At 27.1% G+C, this 10,849-nt stretch overlaps 3 non-coding genes across 3 annotated transcripts in view; all 3 read left to right on the top strand.

Moving 5' to 3' along the window:
* The first annotated feature begins 5,304 nt into the window (after positions 1–5,304).
* LOC123304294 lies at positions 5,305–7,460 on the top strand. The gene has a single exon (XR_006536327.1). It is a non-coding gene; the product is annotated as a small subunit ribosomal RNA (ribosomal RNA).
* A 951-nt stretch (positions 7,461–8,411) lies between these two features.
* On the top strand, positions 8,412–8,566 carry LOC123304291. The gene has a single exon (XR_006536325.1). It is a non-coding gene; the product is annotated as a 5.8S ribosomal RNA (ribosomal RNA).
* A 635-nt stretch (positions 8,567–9,201) lies between these two features.
* Positions 9,202–10,849, top strand: part of LOC123304287 — a 4,577-nt gene continuing 2,929 nt past the window's right edge. The window contains exon 1 of the ribosomal RNA XR_006536321.1: positions 9,202–10,849. This exon is cut by the window's right edge and continues 2,929 nt beyond it. This is a non-coding gene — a ribosomal RNA (large subunit ribosomal RNA).

Genomic DNA, 10,849 nt, shown 5'->3' with positions numbered 1-10,849 from the left:
TGAGACTCAGCCCTTGGCTTGGGGATTCGTTTTATTTAATTTATTTAATTAAATTTTAAATGAATTAATAAAAATAAAACGAGATTTACCCCACAATTATTTAAACAAAAATACACTCTTTGTTTTAAATTTTAAAATGTATTAAAAAAGATTTTTTTTTTTAAATACGTTTTTAACTTGTAAAAGGGGGAATGTAATGTTTACATTTCCCTATAATACAAAGGGAAGGGTATTTTTTTCAAAATTTTGAAAAAATCACTCTTTAACATAGCCTTCTCTACGAAGGCTTTTTTTTCAAAAAAAAATTTTTAAGCCTCTTCTATACAAGTGGCTTTTTTTATCATTTTATTTTAAAGCCTCTTTACTAGAGGCTTTTTTTATCAATAAATTTATAATAATAATAATAATATTAAAAATAATAATAATAATAATAATTATAATGAATATTAATAATAAATGTTATTGATAATAATAATTATAAATAATTATGATAATATTTGCTCTTTATTAATTAAAGAGCTTTTTTTATGAATAAAAATTAAAGCAAACTAAATATAACTTAACAATATTTATAATAAATGCTAACGAAAATATTTGAACTTATAAATATTTAATGCTAACCATAATACTTATAAATGGAACGGCTTTTGATAATAAGCACTGTCATCTATTATTACTAATAAATGTAATAATATTAATAATAATAACTATTCATAATAATAATATTAATAATAATGATTATTATTATAATTTACAATTAATATTATTAAATCTATTAATAATAAAATGGTTGCTTATTTATAAATAAAGTTATTAGTTATAATAATATTTTTAGTCGATTATGGTAAGAAATGGTATTGATAATAAATGCTCTTTAATTTATTATGTTAGAAAATTTTTGTTTTTAAATGTAATAAATTAAAGAGCTTTTTTTATGAATAAACACTTTTTGTTTCCATCTTATCAATATTGATTATAATCGCTAACAATTATTATAATGATTTTAATTGTTTTTACTTATAATCGCTACCATTGATTATACTAAAAAATGCAATCGCAATTGACAAAAATTGTTAATAATTATAATTATAATATGTTTAGTAGGCAACCTTTAAAGCAATTTATGCATAACAGGTTGCTAGCCAAATATAAACTTAATGAAGTATTATGATGGACACTTACATTCGGAATTCATATATTTAAAGAAATAATTTTGATTATTCAGATTCTATTAATATTAGCTATTGTAAATAATATTAATCAAATGAAAAGTTTTTAAATTGTTAGGATGTATTTAGCAAGTTATGCTTTCCATACATAAAATAAAAATATATTATGTATAAATAATATTAGTGCTTGTAAAAGGATTAAGATTAATAAAACTAGATATATACTCTTAATACAATAAAAAGTAATAATTTAAAAGAATGTAAAAATATTTATTTAGCTGATAAATTTAAAATGGATAATAAATTTTAAATTTTTATTAACTCTTATTTATTATATAATATTTATTTGTAATCCTTATGCAAAATAATATATGACTTGAACAACGTACATGGGGGCGTGTATACAATTAATAAATTTAGGTAGAGAAATATATTTTGAATCAATAATTTATAAGTTCACAACAGAATAGTCAGATTTTTATTGTCTATTAAATATTTTTTAGCGAATAACTATTATGTATTACTAGAATATAATAATATTTTTTTTTTTTTTTTTTTTTTTATGTTACTTGAATGGTGTATACGTTTACACGGTGAATGTAAAAACAATTAATCAATTTATATAGAAAAATATATTATGAATTAATTATAAATAAGTTCCAATAAAATAGCCTGATTCCCATTGTGTATTGAAATTTTTTTTTAACCAATTAACTATTAATTGAAATTTGTACAATAAAAATTTTGTATTAATTCTGTAAATTATTATATATATTTGCATTATACAGTATTTAGAAGCATTTAAATGGATAAAAATTTTTTAGAAAATCTACATATGTATCACATGTATTATACCGGTACCCTGTCGCAATATAACATGTACGATTTGTATATAAAATAAAATGAAATTTTTTCCCTAAAATTTTTTAATGAATCCCGAAAAATTCTATATATTTTACCTTTATATAGTATTTAGGACTATTTAAAAGGATAAAATTTTTTTCGAAAATCTACATTGTATCACATGTATTATACCGGTACCCTGTCGCAATATAACATGTACGATTTGTATATAAAATAAAATGAAATTTTTTCCCTAAAATTTTTTAATGAATCCCGAAAAATTCTATATATTTTACCTTTATATAGTATTTAGGACTATTTAAAAGGATAAATTTTTTTCGAAAATCTACATATGTATCACATGTATTATACCGGTACCCTGTCGCAATATAACATGTACGATTTGTATATAAAATAAAATGAAATTTTTTCCCTAAAATTTTTTAATGAATCCCGAAAAATTCTATATATTTCACCTTTATATAGTATTTAGGACTATTTAAAAGGATAAAATTTTTTTCGAAAATCTACATATGTATCACATGTATTATACCGGTACCCTGTCGCAATATAACATGTACGATTTGTATATAAAATAAAATGAAATTTTTTCCCTAAAATTTTTTAATGAATCCCGAAAAATTCTATATATTTTACCTTTATATAGTATTTAGGACCATTTAAAAGGATAAATTTTTTTCGAAAATCTACATATGTATCACATGTATTATACCGGTACCCTGTCGCAATATAACATGTACGATTTGTATATAAAAAAAAAAATATACATTTTTTTCTAAAAATTTGCATTAATTCCAAAAATTTTTTAATAATTTATTATAATTATTAATGTTTATTGAATAATTTATTATAATGCATAAATTTCATTTAATAAAATATGATATAAGCAAAAAAAAATTTTTTTGGTCCCAAAATAAAAATTTTTAGCTGAAAAAAATTTTTTTTTAAAAATTTTTTTCTTTAAATTTTGATTATTCTGTAAAGTTTATGATGTTTTAAAGCCATTTTAAACATTATCATATTTTGAGTTTGAAGCACCGGGTGTAATGTCTTTAATATATATGATGGATAGTGCGTGTAAGTTAATGAGATGAATGTATATCTATGTATAACAGTGTATTAGTGGTATTACGTTCAGCAGTCTCACACATATGATATAGTATGGTATAGTATAAGTTGTTTATTTTTCATACTGTCCGTGTATCATTCAACAAAGGTGGTGTAGAGTTGTATATGGCTTGGTATGACGTTGTTGCAATTCTATGGACACTATGATATTACGGATGCACAGATAGAGGAATAACACTTATCGTATATGTATCATTTATGTATGTTGACTGTGTAATGAATACTAAATATAATAAAATAATACACTTTTTAATAGAATAACATTTGTTTCATGTTTTAGTATGATATTAAATGGTATAGAATAGGTTGTTTATTTTTCATACTGTCCGTGTATCATTCAACAAAGGTGGTGTAGAGTTGTATATGGCTTGGTATGACGTCGTTGCAATTCTATGGACACTATGATATTACGGAATAACAGAAAGAGGAATAAAACTTATTGTATATGTATCATTTATAACGTACTTTTATGTTGACAAGAATGAATGTATATCTATATGAAATAGTGTATTTTGTGGTATTATGTTCAACAGTCTTACATATATGATATAGTATGATATAGTATAATTTGTTTATTTTTCATACTCTAAGTGTATCATTCAACAAAGGTGGTGTAGAGTTGTATATGGCTTGGTATGACGTCGTTGCAATTCTATGGACACCATGATATCACGAAAAAACAGAAAGAAAAATAACACTTATCGTATATGTATCATCTATATTATTATTGTATTTTGACTATGTAATGAATGCCAAATTTAAAAATATACACTTTCTTAATAGAATAACATTTATTTTAGTATAATATAAAATGATATTGAATATGTTGTTTAATTTTCATACTGTTCGTGTATCATTCAACAAAGGTGGTGTAGGTATGTATATGGCTTGGTATGACGCTTTTGCATGTCTATGGACACCATGATATTACGAAAAAACAGAAAGAAGAATAACACTTTTCAAATATGTATCATTTATATATTTTATTAACATGAACGCAAAATATACAAAATTATATATATATATATACTCAAAATATTCTGGATGGTAATCAGTTTGGTTTATTTTGATATTTAATATTGTATTTTGGTTTTTTTGCTAGTAATGTTTCGAATATGTATATGCTGTTATTATTTTTTAGGTGTACATTGTATTAAATTGTTATCAATTATTTAATGTATGTATATAAAATAATAGCAAAAACATTTTCAATTATTATATAAAAAATTTTTTTTTTACACATGCATATTTATTAATATATGAAATTTTATCTCAGTTTTAATAAATATGTATTGAAATGAATAATAATACAATCTTATATATATTGATAATAGTCTGGATGGTAATCAGTTTGGATTATTTTGATATTAAATATTGTATTATTATTTTTGTAAAAAAATTAATGAGAATTTTGTAAAAAAACCTCTATATGTATATCTTTTTATATCAATATTTAAAAAAAATTTTTTTTTTATTAAATTATTGATTATAAATAGAATAACATATAAATTTTTTTGTCAAAGCAAGTTCATGGGTTATAAGTTTTAAACTTTACACTCCCATATGAGCACACAATATTTATATAAAAATTATTTTTATAAATAATATTACATTGACTCACCTCATACCAAGCGAGAATATTAAGTGTTATTATAACGTTTTTTATTTAAAATTAACTTTTTAAATAAAATTAAAAAATAAATGACGCTTTCAATCTAGCGACGAGTATGAGAAAATGTTTGAAATATTTTAAGACCCATTTGGTGATGGTCTGACAAAAATCATAATTATTATTTTTTTTTTTTATTCAATAATATTTATTATGAATAACATGTTATATATTTCTTTTTGTAAAAGCAAAAAAATTATATAAATGACATAATAAAATATATATTTGAAAAAAAAAAAAATTAATAATAATATATATATCTCATATGTTTTTTCTATTAATTTTAAAACAATAGAGATATAAAAAAAAAAAAATTTATATCAGTAATGGGTGAGACCATCTGATATTTAAAATGAAATTGTAATAATATTATTATATATTAATAATTATTGTATGAAAATTTTTTTTCTTATAATAAGAAAACAAAAATATCATGTATATTATTATATATTTAATATTATAAATACAAATAGTTCCCTGGTTGATCCTGCCAGTAGTCATATGCTTGTCTCAAAGATTAAGCCATGCATGTCTCAGTACAAGCCAAATTAAGGTGAAACCGCGAAAGGCTCATTATATCAGTTATGGTTCCTTAGATCGTACCCACATTTACTTGGATAACTGTGGTAATTCTAGAGCTAATACATGCAAACAGAGTTCCGACCAGAGATGGAAGGAATGCTTTTATTAGATCAAAACCAATCGGTGTAAATTTTAATTTGCATCGTTTAATTTGGTGACTCTGAATAACTTTAAGCTGATCGCACGGTCTCGTACCGGCGACGCATCTTTCAAATGTCTGCCTTATCAACTGTCGATGGTAGGTTCTGCGCCTACCATGGTTGTAACGGGTAACGGGGAATCAGGGTTCGATTCCGGAGAGGGAGCCTGAGAAACGGCTACCACATCCAAGGAAGGCAGCAGGCGCGCAAATTACCCACTCCCGGCACGGGGAGGTAGTGACGAAAAATAACGATACGGGACTCATCCGAGGCCCCGTAATCGGAATGAGTACACTTTAAATCCTTTAACGAGGATCCATTGGAGGGCAAGTCTGGTGCCAGCAGCCGCGGTAATTCCAGCTCCAATAGCGTATATTAAAGTTGTTGCGGTTAAAAAGCTCGTAGTCGAATCTGTGTCCTACACTGTTGGTTCAATGCTCGCATTGTTTAACTAGCATGTTATGTGGGACGTCCTACCGGTGGGTGGTACAGATTATGTATAAAGTATATTTTAGTGTTATTATTTATTTAATGCATTATATATATTTTTATTATGTAATTTGTCGTAAGTGTTTAACCGTTAAGAGCGGTGGCAGCCCCCAATTGCAATCCCGTCGCGGTGCTCTTAATTGAGTGTCGAGGTGGGCCGGTACGTTTACTTTGAACAAATTAGAGTGCTTAAGGCAGGCTCAAATTTTGCCTGAATATTGTGTGCATGGAATAATGGAATAGGACCTCGGTTCTATTTTGTTGGTTTTCGGAACTCCGAGGTAATGATTAATACGGACAGATGGGGGCATTCGTATTGCGACGTTAGAGGTGAAATTCTTGGATCGTCGCAAGACGGACAGAAGCGAAAGCATTTGCCAAAAATGTTTTGATTGATCAAGAACGAAAGTTAGAGGTTCGAAGGCGATCAGATACCGCCCTAGTTCTAACCATAAACGATGCCAGCTAGCGATCCGCCGAAGTTCCTCCGATGACTCGGCGGGCAGCTTCCGGGAAACCAAAGCTTTTGGGTTCCGGGGGAAGTATGGTTGCAAAGCTGAAACTTAAAGGAATTGACGGAAGGGCACCACCAGGAGTGGAGCCTGCGGCTTAATTTGACTCAACACGGGAAACCTCACCAGGCCCGGACACCGGAAGGATTGACAGATTGAGAGCTCTTTCTTGATTCGGTGGGTGGTGGTGCATGGCCGTTCTTAGTTGGTGGAGCGATTTGTCTGGTTAATTCCGATAACGAACGAGACTCTAGCCTGCTAAATAGACGTACTTTACCGGCATCTCAAGGCCCATCGGCTGTTTGTTTCCCATTTCATTCATTTTCATGTGTGTTATGTATTGTATTTATATATGCATGTATTTTTGAGATTTAACGATCAAGATTATATTTTGTATATATTGTGCTTTATGTTGCATATGTTATGGTGTATGGGTACGCAGTTTTTTGATGTGGTTTTTACTGCCGGCGTACAAATAATTCTTCTTAGAGGGACAGGCGGCATTCTAGCCGCACGAGATTGAGCAATAACAGGTCTGTGATGCCCTTAGATGTTCTGGGCCGCACGCGCGCTACACTGAAGGAATCAGCGTGTCCTCCCAGGCCGAAAGGTCCGGGTAACCCGCTGAACCTCCTTCGTGCTAGGGATTGGGGCTTGCAATTGTTCCCCATGAACGAGGAATTCCCAGTAAGCGCGAGTCATAAGCTCGCGTTGATTACGTCCCTGCCCTTTGTACACACCGCCCGTCGCTACTACCGATTGAATGATTTAGTGAGGTCTTCGGACTGGTACGCGGCAATATTTCTGATATTGCCGATGTTGCTGGGAAGATGACCAAACTTGATCATTTAGAGGAAGTAAAAGTCGTAACAAGGTTTCCGTAGGTGAACCTGCGGAAGGATCATTAACGATATATATAAAATATATTTATTTATATTTTTTGTATTGTTTTTAAATATTCCAAAAAATAAAAATATTATTGATAAGAAATATTTTTTTTAACAAAATAACATATTAATATGTAATTTTCTCAAAATATATAATAGTAATTATGTGTTAAAAGAGATTTATTTTGGTTATGATATCATATTAAAGTAATACGCCAAACTTTTTTTATACACATAATATATCTATACATATAATATAGAGAATATTATATAAATATTAATAATATATTTGTTACATATAAAATATTTTTATATTCAATATTATTATTATTATTAAACAATAATTATTAATAAAATCTATAAATAATTTCTCTTATAAAAAAGTGAAATTAAAAATAGAATATATTGAAATTATTTGTTTATATGTATATAATCTCTATTAAGAAAAATAAAATAAGATTATAATTGATATAATCTATATTTTTATTTTTCTATGTTATATAATAAAAATAAAGAAAACACAAGATAAAATTTTTTTAAAGAATAAAATTTATTTCAAATTTAAATTTCTTTATGTTTTGTCTTGATATTTCTTTTTTTTTATTAAAAGTTATTATGTTAAAAAACAAACCCATTTGTTTTGTACCATATTAATATTATATATATTTTTATGTAGAAAATAATTTATAAAAAAAAAATAAATACATTTCTATAAAATATACCAAATATTAATTATTATATCTAGCTAGCACTAACAAAAATATCAAAAATGTTATGTATATATTTATTAATACCATAATATCTTTAATTTATATATATATATTTAAAATAAAATATATAATTTATATTCTAGAAAAATTTTTTTATTTTAAAAGAATTTATAAAGATATATAAATTAATAATTTTATTTTTTATATTAAAAATAAAGATTATTATTAATAATAATACTTACATTTAAAATTTAAAAAGATTACCCTGGACGGTGGATCACTTGGCTCGTGGGTCGATGAAGAACGCAGCTAATTGCGCGTCAACTTGTGAACTGCAGGACACATGAACATTGACATTTCGAACGCACATTGCGGTCCTTGGATACTGTTCCCGGACCACATCTGGCTGAGGGTCGTATACATTATATTAATATAATAAAAGATTATTTTACATAAAATTTTTTTTATGAAAAAGAAATTTATCAATAATTAAAAAAGAAAATTTATTTTTTCATATTTAATTAAATTGATAAATAAAATTTTTATAAAAGAAATGTAAAATTATTTATATATGAATGTTTTACGCCAAATATAAGAAAAAAATAAATATAAAATGTTTTTAATAGCATTTAAAATTTATATATTTTTTATTATTTGTCGACATTTTTAAATTAATATATCAATATTATTTTTTATCATTTATATATAATATTATAAAACTTTATGTTAATAATAATATTAATAATAAATGATATTAATAATATATTTTTAAAATATTAAATAAAGAAGAATAAACAAAAATATTATATATTAATATTTTGTTATGGAATATTTTATTTGTAATAAAATTTTCAATATACTCGAAAAAAATTAATATATATAATTATTTATTTTTTATTTTCTTCTCTTTAGATAAATATAAAAATAATATTATATAATAATATTAAAAAAATTTGAGTATGAATAATTAAGAAAATTGTTTACTTATAAAATATAACAAAAACATAATATATAAAAAAAATTTTTGTTTTAATACTTCTAAAAACTTTTACGACCTCAGAGTAGGTGAGATTACCCGCTGAATTTAAGCATATTATTAAGCGGAGGAAAAGAAACTAACTAGGATTCCCTTAGTAGCGGCGAGCGAACAGGGATAAGCCCAGCACTGAACCCCGTGGCTGATAAACAGACACTTGGGGAATGTAGTGTTTAGGAAGATTCAATATAAACCTATTGTTATATAATACATCCAAGTCCATCTTGAATGGGGCCATATACCCATAGAGGGTGCCAGGCCCGTAGTGATTATTATTGATGATAGGTGAATCTTTCCTTAGAGTCGGGTTGCTTGAGAGTGCAGCTCTAAGTGGGTGGTAAACTCCATCTAAGGCTAAATATTACCACGAGACCGATAGCGAACAAGTACCGTGAGGGAAAGTTGAAAAGAACTTTGAAGAGAGAGTTAAAGAGTACGTAAAACCGTTCAGGGGTAAACCTGAGAAACCCGAAAGGTCGAAAGATGAGATTCATTTACTTTTTATCGTTAATCAACCAATTTGTACTAGCATGTGACAAAAATTTTTATTAGGAATTTATTTTTAGTAAAAATATATGCACTGCTGTATATTGTTAATTGTATGATAACGAGGTATGCACTTCTCATCTTGTAGGACGTTGCGACCCATTAAATATTAATCTATAGGCATTGGTGCGTTGATTAATGTACAATATTATTTTTTGATAATATTTTGTGTATGTTAAACGCCTATGTTTCTTGATTAATTGTTTGATGGTATTAATTATAAATTGATATTGAGTCGCGTTATTAACGCGTTCAGATCCACCACGAGTATAAATAGGTTTTTTTATTAAAACATATTATATATACGGATTTTATGCCGTTATATGATACTATTTAACTGTCAGTAGGTGTATGATAATGAACTGGCTCATTTTTTTTTATTAAAAATTTATCTGTCAGCGACGATATAGCTTTGGGTACTTTCAGGACCCGTCTTGAAACACGGACCAAGGAGTCTAGCATGTACGCAAGTCATTGGGAATAAAATATTTTTTCATCGAAATATTTATAAATTTTATGAAACCCAAAGGCACAATGAAAGTAAATATTATTTATATTTTTTTATAAATGATAAAAGGAGGATATATTTATATTATGTATTAAATATCGCACTCCTAGGGCGTCTTATATTATTATAATTTAGTTTTCGGATTATATTATAATAGAGGCGCACCTAGAGCGTACACGCTGGGACCCGAAAGATGGTGAACTATGCCTGGTCAGGATGAAGTCAGGGGAAACCCTGATGGAGGTCCGTAGCGATTCTGACGTGCAAATCGATCGTCGGAACTGGGTATAGGGGCGAAAGACTAATCGAACCATCTAGTAGCTGGTTCCCTCCGAAGTTTCCCTCAGGATAGCTGGCGTTCATTATATAAGAGTCTCATCCGGTAAAGCGAATGATTAGAGGCCTTGGGGCCGAAACGACCTCAACCTATTCTCAAACTTTAAATGGGTGAGATCTCTAGCTTGCTTAAAAACATTATTTATAATGTGAAGCTATGAGAATATATTTTTTATATATGGATCAGAGTGCCAAGTGGGCCACTTTTGGTAAGCAGAACTGGCGCTGTGGGATGAACCAAACGTAGAGTTAAAGCGCCAAAATTGACGCTTA

Source organism: Chrysoperla carnea (assembly GCF_905475395.1).
Source record: "Chrysoperla carnea chromosome X unlocalized genomic scaffold, inChrCarn1.1 SUPER_X_unloc_38, whole genome shotgun sequence".
NCBI classification, from domain to species: domain Eukaryota; kingdom Metazoa; phylum Arthropoda; class Insecta; order Neuroptera; family Chrysopidae; genus Chrysoperla; species Chrysoperla carnea.
The sequence above is the reverse complement of the archived record's forward strand: the minus strand, read 5'-3'. Positions and strand labels throughout refer to the sequence as shown.